Genomic DNA, 18038 nt, shown 5'->3' on the forward strand with positions numbered 1-18038 from the left:
TTTGTAAAAGTAATGTCATTCTCTTTCAAATTTGTGATGATTTCTCTTTAATTTCATGGGTATGAAAAATCTAAGCCATGTTTAATAAGTTTACAGTTTTCAACCTTGATTTTACTATAGTCTGCGATAAAATATTGTCACATACTTGAAAAAAGTATACTATATTATTTGTCACTTAAAACTTAACTTTAAAATTACAAATACATCCTAAATATGTCTTAAAATTTCTACGCAAATACATCCTAATTATGTCTGTATTTTCTGAAAATAATTCTCTAAATTTTTCCTTGGGACAAATTTGCTACATATCACTTTTTTTGAAATATCTTTTGTGAAAAATAACTTTAATTTAGTGAAACAACTTCTGCTATGTCCTTTTTTATGATCATCCTTTTAACTGAGTTATGCATGATATATTATCTTCATAACTGAGTGGTACTCTTTTGATATTATTTTTAAAAAATCCCAAAAATTATCTTTTTGGGGATACAGTACTAAAAATCTTGCTTTCTACAAAATACATAAATTTAGGACAACACTGGACCTAAACATTTGAATAAATTAGAATTTGATCTTGACTAATCTGTATTTCCTATGAGTTAGTAATTTAAATTGAAAGTATCTTACTTTGAGAAGGAAAGAAAAGTATAATAAAATTCATAAAGCTACTTTGCCATTGAGGAGCGCAATTATCGGTTAGGATAACAATTTTCTTTTTGTAGTTTATAGTTTTTTTTTTTTTTTGGTTTTTCAATGTATCCCCATAGCCGACAACGGTGAGACTAATCCTCCATTCCTACTGTCAGTGCACTAAGCGGTAGGAAATTGACCACAAAATTTTTTTCATTCACCAGAGGTGAGGATCGAACCTCCAACCTCTTGCTTAAGGGGTAAGGGTGTTCATAAAAATGAAAAAAAATGCTGTAGGAAATTGGCCACAGAGTTTTTTTCATTCTCCAGAGGTGAGGATCGAACCTCCAACCTCTTGCTTAAGGGGTAACGGTGTTCATAAAAATGAAAAAAAAATGCTACCACACCTACCAGGATTCAAACCCAAGTTGGGGCTGCGGATTTGCACACCCCTTAACCATTAGGCTATGCTTCTTTAGCTTGTTAAGGGTGTTCAACAATATGTATATAACAATAAATATCTATATTTAACGTATATACTCAAAAAAAAATTTCGACGAAGGGTGTTCATCTGACCACCCTTCGGTGGTTGTAGCTCCGCCCCTTCTTGTGGTTAGTTTATAGTCTTTTCATGAAGTCATCCTAATTTTTTGCAAAAGAAGTTTCCACTTTATTAGTTTCCACTTTATTTACCTCATGCAATTCTGATTTTTTTTTTTGGTTTGTTTTTTGCACAACAACGACTAGTAAAGAAGAAAGATTACCTAACCAATAAATTATTCATGATGTGTTGATAAGAAAAGAAAATAGAAGGTAGTTAAGTTTTTGTTTTCACTTATATGATATCAAGTTCTCTTTTCTTATCTTTTCTTTTCTTTTTTCCTCTTTTGGTGAGAGGAATTCAAACAATTTCCAATTAGGCTCATACAATTGAGACATTAGATCTGTTAAAAATAGTTCATTGACGGATTCCTGCATATTCTTATGTTGTCTGAAGTCTGAACGATAGAATGGGTGAATATAATCATATAAAATTTTAAAAAAAATAGTGTGAATATAATCATATAAAATTTTAATAAAAAATAGTTCTATAAAGGCTTCTTGTTACTTGTAGTATATTGTTATTGAATCTCTCTCATATGCATATAATATTTAACTTAAATAAATTTAGAGAAAATATTTTATTACCACCTTAAACTATATGCGAAAAGGCTGAGACACACCCGAACTTTAGGAGGGTCCTATTACCCCTGGACTAATTAAAACTGTATTTTTGACAACCTTAGTGCCTACGTGGCACAACACACTGAAAGGTCCACGTAGGCACACGTGTGTGCCACGTAAGTGCCACGTAGGTACTAAGATTGTAAAAAATATGATTTTAATTAGTCCAGAGGATAATACGACCCTCCTAAAGTTCGGGTGTGTCTCAGCCTTTTCACGTATAGAGCATTTTCCCATAAATTTATGAAGTGTTGTAAAATAAATTGACCTCCAACATGCCTATTGAGTGAATTGTCAAAACAAAAAGCACTAAATTGTCATGTGAAAACAAAAGGCAGTAAATTATCATGTGTCAAATCTTCTTTACCTGAACTGTCAACTTTTCATATTTTAGGTAGCACCCGAGTTACTTGGGACTTTGGGCCACAGGTGACAAAAGAGATTTAAAATGAGGTGTAGGTAACACAAGTCTTAATAATTGAGTAGAGGTGACAATTACTTAATTATGGATTAAGAAAGTTTGGAAAATCTTAAAATAACTCAAAAGTTTTTAAATTTATACTTTGATCCAAATGTTAATTAATATAACGAGAAACGAAGGAAAAAAAAGGCGCATTTTTCTCTCTCCTCATCCGTTGTTATTTTCTTTCTCTTCACGATATTTGTTGTTCATTGTTGTTGCTGCTTTATTCATCATCTTCCGATTCATTATCATCATCTTATACTTCATTATCATCTTAATATTCTTCTTGTTGACCATTGTTGTTGTTCTTGTTGTTACCCCAACTGCTGCTCTTTGACCAAATTTTTATGTCAAATTTTATTTCGTAAATCACTTTCAACTTTGGCATTTACTTGAGATGAGACTTTGGTAAGTCAAATTATACTTTTTGGTTGAATTTGTCATCTGGGTAACTGCTAGTGGGTTGTTTTTTCAGCAATAGCTAGCACGCGAACATGAATGCAACATAAGAGCAATCTTTTTAAACAAATCCATTATCTGCGACACCAGATAAATATTCTGTTGTAACAGTAGACTCATGTTGGATTCATGTTTATGGTTCTAGGTGCCCGTAATATGAATCGAATAGATGGATATTCTGTTGCACCAGATTAGTAATATGTTTCAACAGATAAATAATCTGTTTCACCAGATTACTAATCTGTTTCGAACAATAAAATATAGCTCCTGTCACAAACCCAACAGATAACTCAACTCATATGTTGATCTCTTGCTAATGATACTGGAATCAAATTATTCCTTAATTGTAGACATGTCATTCGTTGAGAAAACAAAAATAGACAACACGAAAATTAAATAAGAAATAAAAAGTCAAATGCCTCAAACATAAATTTTTATAAAACAAACAAAAAAAAATACATAGGTAAAAGAAAAAAAGCTTAATTATTATTATTATCATCATTATTATTTGTATGGCTAGCCCGCCAATCTTCAACCTGCAGCAGCAGCCCCCTCCTCAGCCTGCGAATCTCCCGCAGCATCCTTACTCTGAAGACGGCCAAGTCCTAATGCATGTCATGAAACTCCTTCTGCAGCTCCCGCATGACGTCTCGTAAAATAGCGACATCCCACACTAGATCAGCCATATCTACAAAATGCATAAGTTGACAAAACACACACGTAAAAACAAAAGTAAAGAAAAGAAAGAATTCGTATGTAATACAACGTATATTTACACAAAAATCAAGAAAAAAACTTACCAGGGACAGGAAAAAGCTATCAAGTCCTTGAAGAGAAAGTAGTTGAAGGTGTAACAAGAGCAAGGAATAAATAGTGTGTAGTAGAATGAACGATTGAGTAAGGAGGGACCTATTTATAGAGAATTGAACATGAATGAGTTAGGCAAAAAATCGCAACTGTTCACCTCCATTTATTAATGATCTTCTTGATTACTGTAAAAAGTTATGACTTAATTAAATTAAGCAATATTATGATAAGTCATGACTTTTCAACTTTATTATTATTAATAATTAGTTCTTTTCAGGAACCATGTTTACACTGAGTTGGACAATAGATTATATATCTGTTGCATCAGATAACTCATCTGTGACAACAAATATATAATCTGTTGCAACAAATAGATAACTTGTTGCATCAAATAATATATCTGTTTCAACATATAATCTATAAATCTTTTTTTCAAAAAAAATTATCTTCATGATCCAAATTTTCTAACTGTTTAATTATATAAATTAATAAAGCAGATTTGAAGGCGCAACTGTTCACCTTCATTTATTAATGACCTTCTTGATTACTGTAAAAAGTTATAACTTAATTAAATTAAGCAAAATTGTAATAAGTAAAGATATGATTTTTAATTATATAAATTAATAAAACAGATTTAAAGGCGCAACTGTTCATCTCCATTTATTAATGACATTTTGATTACTGTAAAAAGTTATGACTTAATTAAATTAAGCAATATTATGATAAGTCATGACTTTTCAGCTTTATTATTATTAAAATAATTAGTTCTTTTCAGGAACCATTTTTACACTGAGTTGGACAATAGATTATATATCTATTGCATCAGATAACTCATCCGTAACAACAAATATATTATCCATTGCAACAAATATATAACCGGTTGCATCAGATAATATATCTGTTGCAACATATAATCTATATATCTTTTTTTAAAAAAAAATTATCTTCATGACATCCAAATTTTCTGACTTTTTAATTATATAAATTAATAAAGCAGATTTAAAGGCACAACTGTTCTCCTCCATTTATTAATGACATTCTTGATTACTGTAAAAAGTTATGACTTAATTAAATTAAGCAATATTGTGATAAGTCATGAATTTTCAGCTTGTTATTATTAATAATTAGTTTTTTCCAGGATTCGTTTTTACGCTGAGTTGCGACACTAGATTAAATATATGTTGCATCAGATAACTTATCTGTAACAACAGATATATCATCCGTTGCAACAAATAGATAACCTGTTGCATCAGATAATATATCTGTTGCAACATATAATCTATATATCTTATTTTTAAAATTATCTTCATGACATCCAAATTTTCTGATTTTTTAATTATATAAATTAATAAAGTAGATTTAAAAATAAGAATATTTTTGGTGAGTTTTATACGGTTTAAATTGTGTTTATCATTTATTTCCTTAATATTTTCTGTGAAAAGAAATGACTTAATTAAATCAAGCTGGAGAGTTTTTTATTATTGTGACAAGTCATGACTTTTCATCTTATTAAATTTAAATAACTTTTTTCTCAATTTAAAAAGAGAATACACCTGGTTTTCAATAATCATTTTTTTAATTGAGTTATGGCAATAGATTATATATTTGTTGCATCAGATAACCCATCTGTTTCAACAGATATACCATCTGTTGCAATAAATCGACCATCTTTTTAAGGAGATTTTTTGATTTCTTCTAACCGATTCATCAGTCGCAACAGATGAGGAATTTGATGCATCAGCAACGTTTTTTATTTTTGTTTGTCAAATATGTTTAGACAAAAAGTCACAGTCACGACTATTCATTCACTTTTTTCTTAACAATGATATCATCGTATAACTTAATTAATTCAATGTTGTGACTTTTTTTAAATTAAATAATCTTTCTTTTATGATTATAATATCATTTAGTTCCTTATTATTTATTAACGAACCATTTTTAGGAGAATTTCTTATCATGACTTTTCACTACCATCTGTTGCCACAAGTACTCAATCCCTACCTCCAACTATCGACATGTTGAGAAAAGGGAATAAATAGAATGATAATTAAATATTGAATAAGAATTACAAATTCAAAGTTGACCAAACCAAACCAAACATATACATAGATTTTTTTGAATCCCTAATAGGTAGATCGGATATAAAAAAAAAAAGAAAAATACATACGCTAAAAGAAAGAAAAAACATAAACTAATTATTATTACTATTACTATTATTATTATTATTATTACTATTATTATTATTACTATTATTATTGTCAACTAGACTATTTTCATCCGGCAGCAGCAGGGCTCTCATCAGTCTTGCTCTGAAGTCGGCCAAATCCCTCTAGCATTCATTAAACTACCTTTGAAGTTCCTGCAAGGACTCGATATTAATCTTCTTGTACAAATCTGGATCAGTCATATTAGTATTGTAAGTGTATTAAAATAAACGAGTGAGAGGAGGCTAGAGGGACCTATTTATAAAATGATTGAATTGGAAGGGACTTGACATAGTCAAACAAAAAGCCACGACTGTTCATATCCCTTAATTAAATAGAACTGGTGACTTTTCAAATATGTAAATTAAAAAAATAGATATAAATACAACATTTTTTCTTTTTACTGTATTTCAGAAAGAGACAGATTGGTAATCTGTTGCAAAATATATTCCACCTGTCAGATAACTTACAACATATTGACAATCTATTGCAACAGATGGATTTATCAATTTGCTTTTCCATCAGTTGTAGCGTCTGTTGCAACTTGCTAGTCATCTGTTTATTCAATTTCATCAAGAGCAATAGATTTTTCTAAACACTTCTTGGCCAAACTCAATTTTTGCTCTTGGATTGCTTCTCTTTTTTTCTTTGCATCCTTCAATCTGACCTTTAAATTCAATTTTTTCTCTTGGATTGCTTTTTTTTTTTCTTAGCATCCAGCAATCCAAGAGCAAAAATTGAATTTGAAGGCCAGCTTGAAGGATGCAAATAAAAAAAGAAGAAGCAATCCAAGAGCAAAAATTGAGTTTGGCCAAGAAGTGTTTAGAAAAATCTATTGCTCTCAATGAAATTGAATAAATAGATGACTAGAAAATTGTAACAGGTGCCACAGCTGATGGAAAAGAAAACTAATATATCCATCTGTTACAACAGATTGTCAATATATTGTAAGTTATCTGACAGGTGGAATATATTTTTCAACAAATTACCAATTGGTCTCTTTTCGAAATACAATAAAAAGATAAAATATTGTATTTAGATCCATTTTTTTTTAATTTACATATTCGAAAAGTCACCAGTTTTATTTAATTAAAGGATATGAACAGTCGTGGCTTTTTGTTTGACTAAGTCAAGTCACCACTTCCAATTCAATCATTTTGTCTTTGTGGTCGTTGAGATCAGTATAGAGCTCTTGATCTTTTGTGAGTTTGTCAACGACGACCACTTTCTTAGCAGCTTTCTTATAATACTCCTCTTAGTCCTTCTTAGCTCTATGCAAGGTTAATAAGAAGTATGGAAGGTTCTCTTTGATTTTTTCCAAGGCAAGCGCTCTCTCGGCTGATAAATTCAGTGTTACAGCATATATGGATAGTGCAACACTCAATGCAGAATAGATTTCTGGTAGAAATAAGTCTTGAGAAGACATAATCAACAATCTCTCGATATCAGCTATCGCTGTGTCAAGCAGTTTTGTTGATATCTTGTCCTCTACGGTAGAAGATTGATCAGCAAAAAAATCAAGTGATTGAGATCGTTTAATCTATTGAATAACTCAAGCAAAGACGTCTTCTGGATTATCAAACTTCACAGGGCAGTCTGGTGGTTCAATAACATCAGATGTCTTGTTTCCAGTATTAGATAATGATGGGGAGATTATGACTTTCTCACTATCCTTAAAGAAAAAGCACTCAAAATTAGATGGAGTTTCTCTACATAACCACACAAGATGAACTAAATTTAGCATTCAGTTTTTCCTTTCTATTCCTCCCCTTTTTATGTTCTCACCTTTTTCAAATCCGAAATTTTTCTTTTTTTGAATACTTGATAATGCCTTGGAAATTGCTTTCTTTTCCCTCTTAGCCTTAATCTCTAATGGAGTGAATAAAACTGAAATCCTCTTTGATCAAATGACACTACTGTTAGATATCAATTTCTTACATCAGCAGTTAATGCATTAACATTATTAATCACTCCATCATGTTGTGCCTTGCACTCTTCACAATTGCATGCACAAAATAAGCAAGGAGGGGCAAGATTGATCATTCTTATCCCATATAGAGGGCAACATATTCGTCATGCAAAAGTCTACACCATCGCTAGAAAGTCTTGCCACAGCGAATGTCTGTAGAAGGCATGACAAATAAACATGACCAACATCTGATATTAAATCTTAATAGGATTCAGAACCATATTCATGGTCCCTCAGCCTTATCAGTTCGGACCTACCAAACTTAACTATAAAATTGCAGATATCTTGTTTGAATAAACTATGACTAATCGGTAAAAGCAACATTCACAAAATCAGTGTACTCTATGTGTGTTTCCATAATAATAATAATATCAGTAATACATACCTCCTACATATAAAGTAGTTCCATATATATGTAGCTTATTCCTCCGAACCTATCTTTACTGCAACCACTTGTGATGGTTTGGTTAAAGTTGATCAACTTTCAGTTCTTTATATATCTACAAAGAAGAAGCAAAAAATTAATGTCACAGAAAGAACATTATTCATCTGTTGCAACAGATGTGGAGTATGTTGGAATACATCAAAACATCCTTGCTGGTGGTTTGATTTGTTCCAACAGTTACTCCATCTGTTGCAACATCAACAACAACATAAACTACAAACAACAAATAAAAAATATCAACAACAAAGAAAACAACAACATTTGTTCCAACAACATCATCAGCAACAAAGAAGCATACATCCTATGTTCCAACACCATCAACAACCAGGGGCGGACCCATATGGAGTCCTCCAAGTGTGTGAGCACTGACTGAACTTGTATCGAACTTTATATATGTATATGGAAATTAAGAAAAAACGTATATAATCTAATCATTGAGCACCCATAGTAAGAGTTGTTTAGTTGGCCTAGTGGTTGTTTATGGGAGCTTAAGGCTATTTATTTCTTTTGGTCTTGACTTCAATTCCCACTCAACATATTTTTTTTTAATTTTGGTAACCGACTCTTCTCTCTTTATTCACTTTAAACTTTCTTTTATTTTTTTCTCCCTTACTCCTTGTGTTGATTTTTTGGACTCCATAATTTTTAAGCTAAGAAGCACCCACCGTCTAAAAAATCTGGATCCGCCACTGTCAACAACACCACACCACAAGTTTCAACAATGTCAACCCAACCAACAACATCAATAATAGCATCAACAACAAAGAAACAAATAAAATACATAAAAAAATGATACTTCCAACAAGGCTTTTAAACTTCTCCCAACAGATGACTTTTTTTGCATCTTGTAATAAAAATTCTTAGTTCTTTTATTCAACAATTAAAAGCTCCTTCAAATTTTTTAAATAAATATGAAATGGGTAAATGGTAATTAAATAAAAAAATGTAAATAACTTGCAAAGAAGAAGACGAGAATGAAAGAGCAATAGTGAATCATACCTTAATGTCAAAAGCGGATCAAAACAACAATTTCAGTCGAGGAATCTAAGATATGGATTGGTTTAGATTCAAAAGGATATTTATGAGAAAGAGGAGAGAAAAAAAGGTTATGATAACCATAAAGAGGATAGAAAGAAAAAGATAAGAGACGAATAAAATAAATTTAGGGCTGAAGGAGAGATGAGATAGTTCTAATTTCTAGATGTATTACCCTTAATATTAAATGACTAAAAAAAGTGTATTTATTCAAATTTATATTTCAAAGCATAATAAATAAGACAAATTTGATAAAATAAACCCCTAATTAATATTTTCTTAATGGGTGTGCCAAGTCAATAGGGGTCAACTAATATAATATGAAATAGAAGAAGTATTAGGGGTTTCAATATTCATTAATTAATATTCATTAATAATTTGAGGGGCATGAGGATGAAAACGGGTGACATTGAAAAGACAAGACAAGACTAATCAATGAGATTTTTGAGTTATCCAAGAAACATTTTTTATCGCCTTTAGTAGTACTACTTTATCTACTTGAACAGAAACTTGGTTTAAAATTAACAGAAAAAAATATTTTCAAAAATATATATTATCTGTTACAACAGATAAAAATATCTGTTTGAAAAATCTCGACAGCTCAGTTATCTATGACAATAGGTGGAAATGTCCATTTGATAACTAAATCAGATATATCATCTGTCACAACAGATACCAATACATGTTTGAAAATTTCCAATAGCTCAGTCATCCGTCACAACAGATGCAAATGTCTATTTGATAATTAAATCAGATATGTCATCTGTTGTAACAAATATTATTATCTATTTGAAATTCTCCAGCAGCTCAGTCGTTTGTTATAACAGATTTTATTGCAATAGATTTAGGTGGAACTAGGGATGACTGAATGAGCTCATAGGTTCAACACCAAATCCAATTGAGTCTTTGCAATTGTATGATGTTGGTATTGCATTCATCCCGACCTAAGTCATCGATCGATCACTCTGAGTTAAAATGAGTTCTTATTAACTTAATGTTAAGATTAATAATAGTACCTACATCAATCTAGGTGGAATGAGGGATGAATGAATAAGATAAAAAGGTCAACTATAAATCTAATTGAGTCGTTATATTTGCATGGTGTTAGTATTGCGTTTATCCCAACTCGAGTCGTCGATCAATCACTCTGAGTTAAAATGAGTTCTCATTAACTTAATGTTAAGATTAATAATAGTACCTACATCGATCTAGGTGGAACTAGGGATGAATAAATGAGCTCACAGGGTCAACTATAACTTCAATTGAGTCTTTTGGCAATTGCATAATGAGACGGTATTACGTTCCTCCCGACTAGAGTCGTCAATCGATCACTCTGAGCCGAACTGATTCTTACTACCTCATATGTTCAACTAATACCTTAATTGAATAATCTAGGACTAGGGGTGAGTTCTCATAGGGTCAACTACAACTTCAATTGAGTCTTTTAGCAATTGCATGATGAAAGGGTATTGCGTTCCTCTGGACTAGAGTCATTGATCGATCACTCTGAGATGTACCGATTCTCACTACCTCACATGTTCAACTAATACCTTAATTGATTAATCAAGGACTAGGGGTGAGTTCTTATAATGTCAACTACAATAGATGACAATGCCTATTTGATAATTTACAACAGATGGATAATCTATTACGACAATTGACTTAATCCATTTGATAATTTACAACAGATGGGTAATCTATCACAATGGATGACTTAATCTATTTGATAGTTTACAACAGATTCGTGATATGTTGCAACAAATGACATAATCTATTTGATAGTTTAAACAGATGCGTAATATGTTGCAACAGATTACCTAATCTGTTTGATTTAATCCAACAGAAAAGACATCTGTTGCACCAGGTTGAACATTTGTTTATATATAATTTCAATTGAGTTCATATGTTAGACTAATATCTTAATTGAATGTGATTTCTCATAGGGTTAACTACAACTTCAATTTAGTCTTTTGGCAATTGCATAATGAGACGGTACTGCGTTCCTCCCGACCAGAGTCGTCGATGGATCACTCTGAGCTGAACCAATTCTTACAACCTCATATGTTAGACTAATACCTTAATTAATTAATCTAGGATAGAGTACTAATACCTTAATTGAATAATCTAGGACTAGGGGCGAGTTCTCATATGGTAAACTACAACTTCAATAGAGTATTTTGACAATTGCATGATGAGACGGTATTGCGTTCGTCCCGACCAGAGTCGTCGATCGATCACTCTAAGCCGAACCAATTATTACTACCTCACATGTTAGACTAATACCTTAATTGATTGATTAACCTAGGATAGGGTACTAATACCTTAATTGAATAATTTGGGACTAGGGGTGAGTTCTCATATGGTCAACTATTGATTAATCTAGGACTAGGGGTGAGTTCTCATAGGGTCATCTACAATAGATGGCAGCGCCTATTTGATAATTTATATAATATGAGTAATCTGTTGCGACATATGACAATTCATTTGATAGTTCACAACAGATGGGTAATCTATCATAACAGATGACTTAATCTGTTAGATAATTTATAATAGATTTAATCTGATTGATAATTTACAACAGATGCAAAATCTGATGCAACATGTTGAATATTTATTTTTATACAATTTCAATTGAGTTCATATGTTAGACTAATAGTACCTAAATTGATTAATCTAGGACCAGGGATGAGTTCATAGGGTCAACTAGAGTACTCAGTCAACTACAACTTTAATTGTTTTTATACAATTTCAATTGAGTTTATATGTTAGACTAAATAGTACCCTTTTGGCAATTGCATAATGAGAGGATTAAAAATTACGCATATCTTTTATAATTTTAAAAATAATTAATATTAATTCGGACCAAATTAACATTTTCAAAACTTGTCATTCTTTTTCAAAATACAAATCAACCCATACAAAATGTTTTATCATTTCAAATCTCGACGACAATAAAGTACAGATAACAACTACTCAACAAATTTGCTCAACCCTTTACAACAAATCATTTTTCTTCTCATTTCTGACCACATAGATGTTATTTTTGACTTCATTTTTCCTTATATAAGTTGTTTTCTTTGTCTTTGTAGGTAACAGAGTTTGAAAAGAGTTCTATATTTGTTATTTTTTTTAAAAAATAAGGGTTTTTAAGTTAATGATGAAAAATAAAACTTTTAGTTGTATTATCTTAGAGAATGGGTTTATAATTTTGAGTTTTGATAGTAAAATCATAGGAAGAACTCGAGAAATCCCTAGTTTTCATCGCAGTATTTCATTGACTGTTATGGTATTGTTATATGATGTTTATGGTATTGGTGGTGGTAGTATTTGTGATTGTCGTGGTGGCACTAGTGGTGGCATTAGTTGGTGGTGTTTGTGGTGGTTGTCGATGGTGTCCGTATTCATGGTGTTTGCTTGTGGCATTGGTTGGTGGTTTTTTGTGGTGGTGGTTGTTAGTGTGTCGGTATTCGTGGTATTTGTAATGTATTTTTTAAAATTTATGCATATATCAATTGTAATGTAATTTTTCTTATTTTTGTCGTTTGTAGGTAAAACATGTCTCCTAAATGAAAAGAAAGTGAAAGTGGATCAACGTCTGACCACTCTAAAAAAAGGCTATAGTACAGAGGGATTTGGAGGAACTTCCAGAATAATCTTAGTCAGGGAAAAGTAAAACTGGAGAGAGATATGAAAACAACATTGAGGGAGGTGGACAAGAGTTTGTAGATGGTGATGAAGAAAATAAAAATGAGAAAGAGAAAGAATTGGAGAGTGACAAGAGAAAGAGGATGATCATCAACATCATGATAATGGATCGCCAATGAGGCATGAATTAATATCGACATCTCAGTATAATCCTGTTAAAAATTTAAGTATTGACAGGTTTAAAGTTGCGATGCTGATAAATGACCCAAAAGAAAAACAACTAACTGGTCAAATTGTACTTAAATGTCAGATGGGGAAAATTTTTGAACATTTTATGAAAATTATGAAGAACGAAAACATAGGCGGACTTTTTAAGAAAAGTTATTTTGGATGCTTTCTTGAGCTGCTTAAGTACCCCTCTACCCGTATCCGTTTCCCTATGATGATGGTAGATGGTCTTTTCAAGCGCAGGATCAAGTACGGGTGGGATGATAAAGATCTGGAGTAGGGGGCAAAAAGAAGACGCATAAAATCTGGATCAACTACTGTGGCTTGCCTATTTATTTTAGCTTGCAAGATTTTACCATAGTGATGGACTTGAGATGCCATCGTCCAGAAGAACCACCACCCCACAAAAGATCCAAGGCAAGAAGACGTAAGTAAAAAATAGATGGGTTGTTTGACATTGCTCGATGTGGCTACAAAGCATCGAATTTGTTGATAGATCTCGAGGATAAAACCATACCAGAGTAGTACAGGGAGAAATTATGCTTAGTTTGATTTTCTCATTTGGTTATATTGGCAAGAGACATCAACAAGGTCATAGAAGATGATTTATTGGAGCATGATGAGGATTTTGATAAATTCAACAATTATCCTTGGGATATGAAAACTTCTACTTGACTGTCTAATGTTTATTGACAAAGCTATCCTCAGAGACAAACACATTATACGGATTTCCTTGGAATTTCATGGTAAAATTATTCACTAATTTTACTCATCCATTAATTTATATTGAATATAGTTATTATGACTTTTTTTTGCTTGCTTTCTGTTTATATTTTTTAGGCTTGGGCATTTAAAGACATTTCTCCCCTCCAAAAGCAGTTAATGGATTACCCAGATGAGGTTTCTTATCCAAGGATGTTTAGGTGGTTGGCTGCAACGAGCAACACCAATATTATGGAGGCTGATCTCTTTAACCCTTCGGATGATGTAGTACATCTTCTTCAAGTAAAATAATTTTACTCAACGAAAGATACTGAACAGATGTTATATCTGGTGCAACAGATATTATATCTGATGCACTAGATGGGACATCTGTTGCGATAGGTTACCCGTCCTGTGCCAATCGGCGCAACAGATGGATAATCTATTGCAATAGATGATTGATATCTTGCATCAGATTACCCATCTGTTGCTTTAGTTCTCTAAACCCTACTCCTAATAGATAAACCATCTACTGCAAATTATGCAACAGATGTGTAATCTGATAATATATCGTTCATCTGCTACGACATATAGATCATTTGTTGTATAACAGATTACCCGTCTTGTGCAACTGTTGCAACAAATGATTGATATTTTGAATCAGATTATCATGTGTTTCTCTGTTTCTCTGAACCAGACTCAAACAGATTTTAACCATATACTACAAACTATAAAACATATATTTTTTTAAATGTAACCCAACTGTGAAAATTATTATATTATATGATTTAAATGCATCTATTTTTTTTATATAGGTTATGTATCTATGGATCATGCCTACTGAGGCGGAGTCAGTGATGACTTCATATATTACTCTAGGTCATGTTGATACTATAGCAGACCTAATGATGGAGTTAATAAAGAAGGAATTTGCTAGAGCAACAACCATAAAAAGAGCAGTTAGGCAAGGTCAGCCTAATGTTGAGGCTTTTCATAACCAACCTACTAAGGCAGATCCGGGTGCTTCTTTTGGTGGAGTTGTTGGTGTTGGTGGCAGGAATGCTGATGCTGCTACCACTCATAATGATGAGTATGTTGATGCTCAAGAAAGAGTAAATATGTTTGAAAACACCTCTTTTCACCCTTATACAGATCCCTCTCACCCCTCTTCACCCTCGTGTTCTCGTTGTAAATACGAAGAATAGAAGGATAGACAGGATAAACTCTTCAAAAAAATAGAGGCTATCTCTAAATATATTGAGGAATTCAAATCCAAGAGGTGTATTATACCATCCAAGAAGGTGAGGGAGCCACACACTCCTGCACTATTGGTTAGAAGAAAGAAAAGAGCAATTAGAGACGTACTCTCCGGTCGAAAATCAAAAGAAATTGAAATTCCTCCCTCTCCAAAAGTTGTTGAAGTTCATGGGCCAGTTAAGAAGGTGGAAATATACGTAGAACTTGGTACCGAAGAGAAGAGGGATCTGCAACAGGACAAGAATGCCAAGACAGTCATTGGTACCAAAGAGAAGAGAGATCTGCGACAGGACAAGAATGCCAAGCCAGTCATACTAGATTACCCTAGGCCTCCCTTTCCCCCCCAAAACTTCCAGACTATAACTGATATGCGTATGTTATACGAGGATAAGGCAAGTTTACTTTTCCTAACCTAGACCTTCTAATCTACCCCATGAAGAAGAAGCTATGCAACAGATTTCACATCTGTTGCAATAGCTGGGTATACTGGTGCAACTGGTAGTGGTTTGTTGTAACTTATTATCCATCTGTTGCATAAGTTGCGTTGGATTATTGATTTAGAGAACCCTATGCAACAGATGGACCATCCATTGCATCTTTACAATTACTAACCTACTTAAAATTTGACTTCTTATATCACAGCATATTGACATAATTCTCTGCCTCATGAGCAAAAGGCAATTAACATATTAGGAAGCTTATGACACTACCGGTAGGATAATGGACCTTGACTTCTTCAAGAAGCTCAAGGATAGGTATGATTAACTCAATGGGGAGGCGTTAGCCCTTGGAGTGGGACTTGATTTCCTAGTTCCTACGTTGGTCGTAGATAAACAAGAAATGATAAAATATGTTAGAGGGAAGAGGCCAAATCTATACAGCAAGAGCTGGACCGAGGCAAAGAAGATTCTTGTTATCATTAGCGTGAACGACATGCATTATCGGGCTGTTAAGATACTATTTGAGGAGGGAAAGATCAATAGTTATGACTCCAACGTACCTCTGGTTAATGATTCCGATCTTTTTCTCCTCATGGAGCTACTGATAGTGCTATTGTCCATCTTGTTGAGGGGAAATAAATTAATGAATTATTTGCCAAAGGAAGTGTTGGTGAAGAAATTATGGGATTTTGAAGGTCAAAACAAGGGAATAATCCTTCCTAAAGATGATGTCGCTAAAGCGAGCAGCTCACACGCTCTTCCACACATCGAATGTTTGCTGACCATCACAGAAATGGCTGAGTCAATGACTTTTCTGTGCGACAACGCTGTGGTAAACCTGCAAGAGGTCTGGGCTTATGGGGGACTAACTGAATGCTTGAAGCCTGTGTATATAGAAGAGCCTGTGAAATAGCAATTTTTAATTTTAAGTGACCCTCACTTTATTACATGTACATGTAGTGGCAATAATTTTTTTTAATAAATGTTGAGTTTTTTATAATGCAATAGATTGTCAATCCGTTGTAATAGGTTTGTCATCTGTTGCATTACGCCGATGTTATTTCTATGAATTATCTAATAATCTAAGTTTAATCTGTTGCAATAGTGGGAAGACCTATTTGATAATTTCCAACAGATGACCTAAATTTTAAAACATATGCCTAAATCTTTTTGATAATTTCCAACAGTTACGCTTGAATATCCATGTGCTCAACAACACCGAACAGTAGCAAAGACACACACCACCATAAAAATTTCAGCAATTAGGCTTGAATATCCATGTGCCCAACAACACCAAACTAGTAGCAATAACGGCAACAATGTAGTATCTTCTTGCTTGATTTTATTTTTCTTCAAAAGCCTTGACTTTGTTCGACAAATCCCAGATTACATGATTTGCTTGTGAAGGGTGTTGTTCTTCATACCAATCAAAGTAATCGCATCCACCCACTTTCTATAAAAAAGAGAACACAATTACAAAACAATTACAAGTCAATAATTAATCAACTAATTAAATAAAAAAATATTACCTTTGAAATCTTACAAGTAAAAAAAGTAAGACCTAGATTTTGTTGAGTCTAAGAAGTCTTTAAAAGAGCTTCATGACCACACTTACAATATCAAAAATCTTTATCACAAAAAATAGTGGAAGATGCACTCGACATTGTCAAGCTCAGTTGGAAAAAATGAAAGAAATAATTTGAAGAATTTGCATAGATAAAAGAAGATGAAGATGAAGAAGAAGATTTGGGAATTTAGGATTAAATTTTAGGAGGAAGATGAATATATAATACAATGGAGGGGGGGAGAATGACTGTTGGGGACCAAGTGACGGCAAGTCAGCAAAATGTACCAGACTGACACATTTGATCCCTATTTTATTTTACGTGTTTAAAATGAACACTGTCTACTTGATGCCTATTTTATTTTAGGTGTTTGAACTGAACATTGTCGATGGGTTCCTCCTTTTTTATTTCAATTCACTTTAACCTTTTTACACGTAGTGACAATTTTTTATGTCCAACGAAATTTAAATTTTTATAATGCAACAGATTCTTCATCCATAGTAATAGTTATTCTACCTGTTCTTACATATAGTTTATTTTTTGTAATAGGTTGGTCATCTGTTGCATTATCTTGATATTTTTATCTAAGTCTATCTATTGCAATAATGGAAAGACCTGTTTGATAAATTCCAATAGATTACCTACCTGTTGCAACGTATGTCTAAATCTGTTTGATTTTTCTAATAGATGTGTTGTCTGTTTCAAAAGATATATTATCTATTGAAATATTTGAATCTAGTATTCCTTTTTAATTAATAAGTTCAAATCTAAGGAATAAATAAAATTCATAGACAAAATAAAATAAATTGAAGCCTTCAGAAATTAGCTGAAATAAGTCAATGAATAAATAAAATGTAAAACAATTATTATGGGTACAGATCTCAACAAATACATCAACAACAATTTAAGTATGATGCCAAGCATTACTTTGACAGGCTCAATCTATAAAAATCTACTCAGTATGG

Source organism: Capsicum annuum, chromosome 10, assembly GCF_002878395.1.
Source record: "Capsicum annuum cultivar UCD-10X-F1 chromosome 10, UCD10Xv1.1, whole genome shotgun sequence".
NCBI lineage: Eukaryota > Viridiplantae > Streptophyta > Magnoliopsida > Solanales > Solanaceae > Capsicum > Capsicum annuum.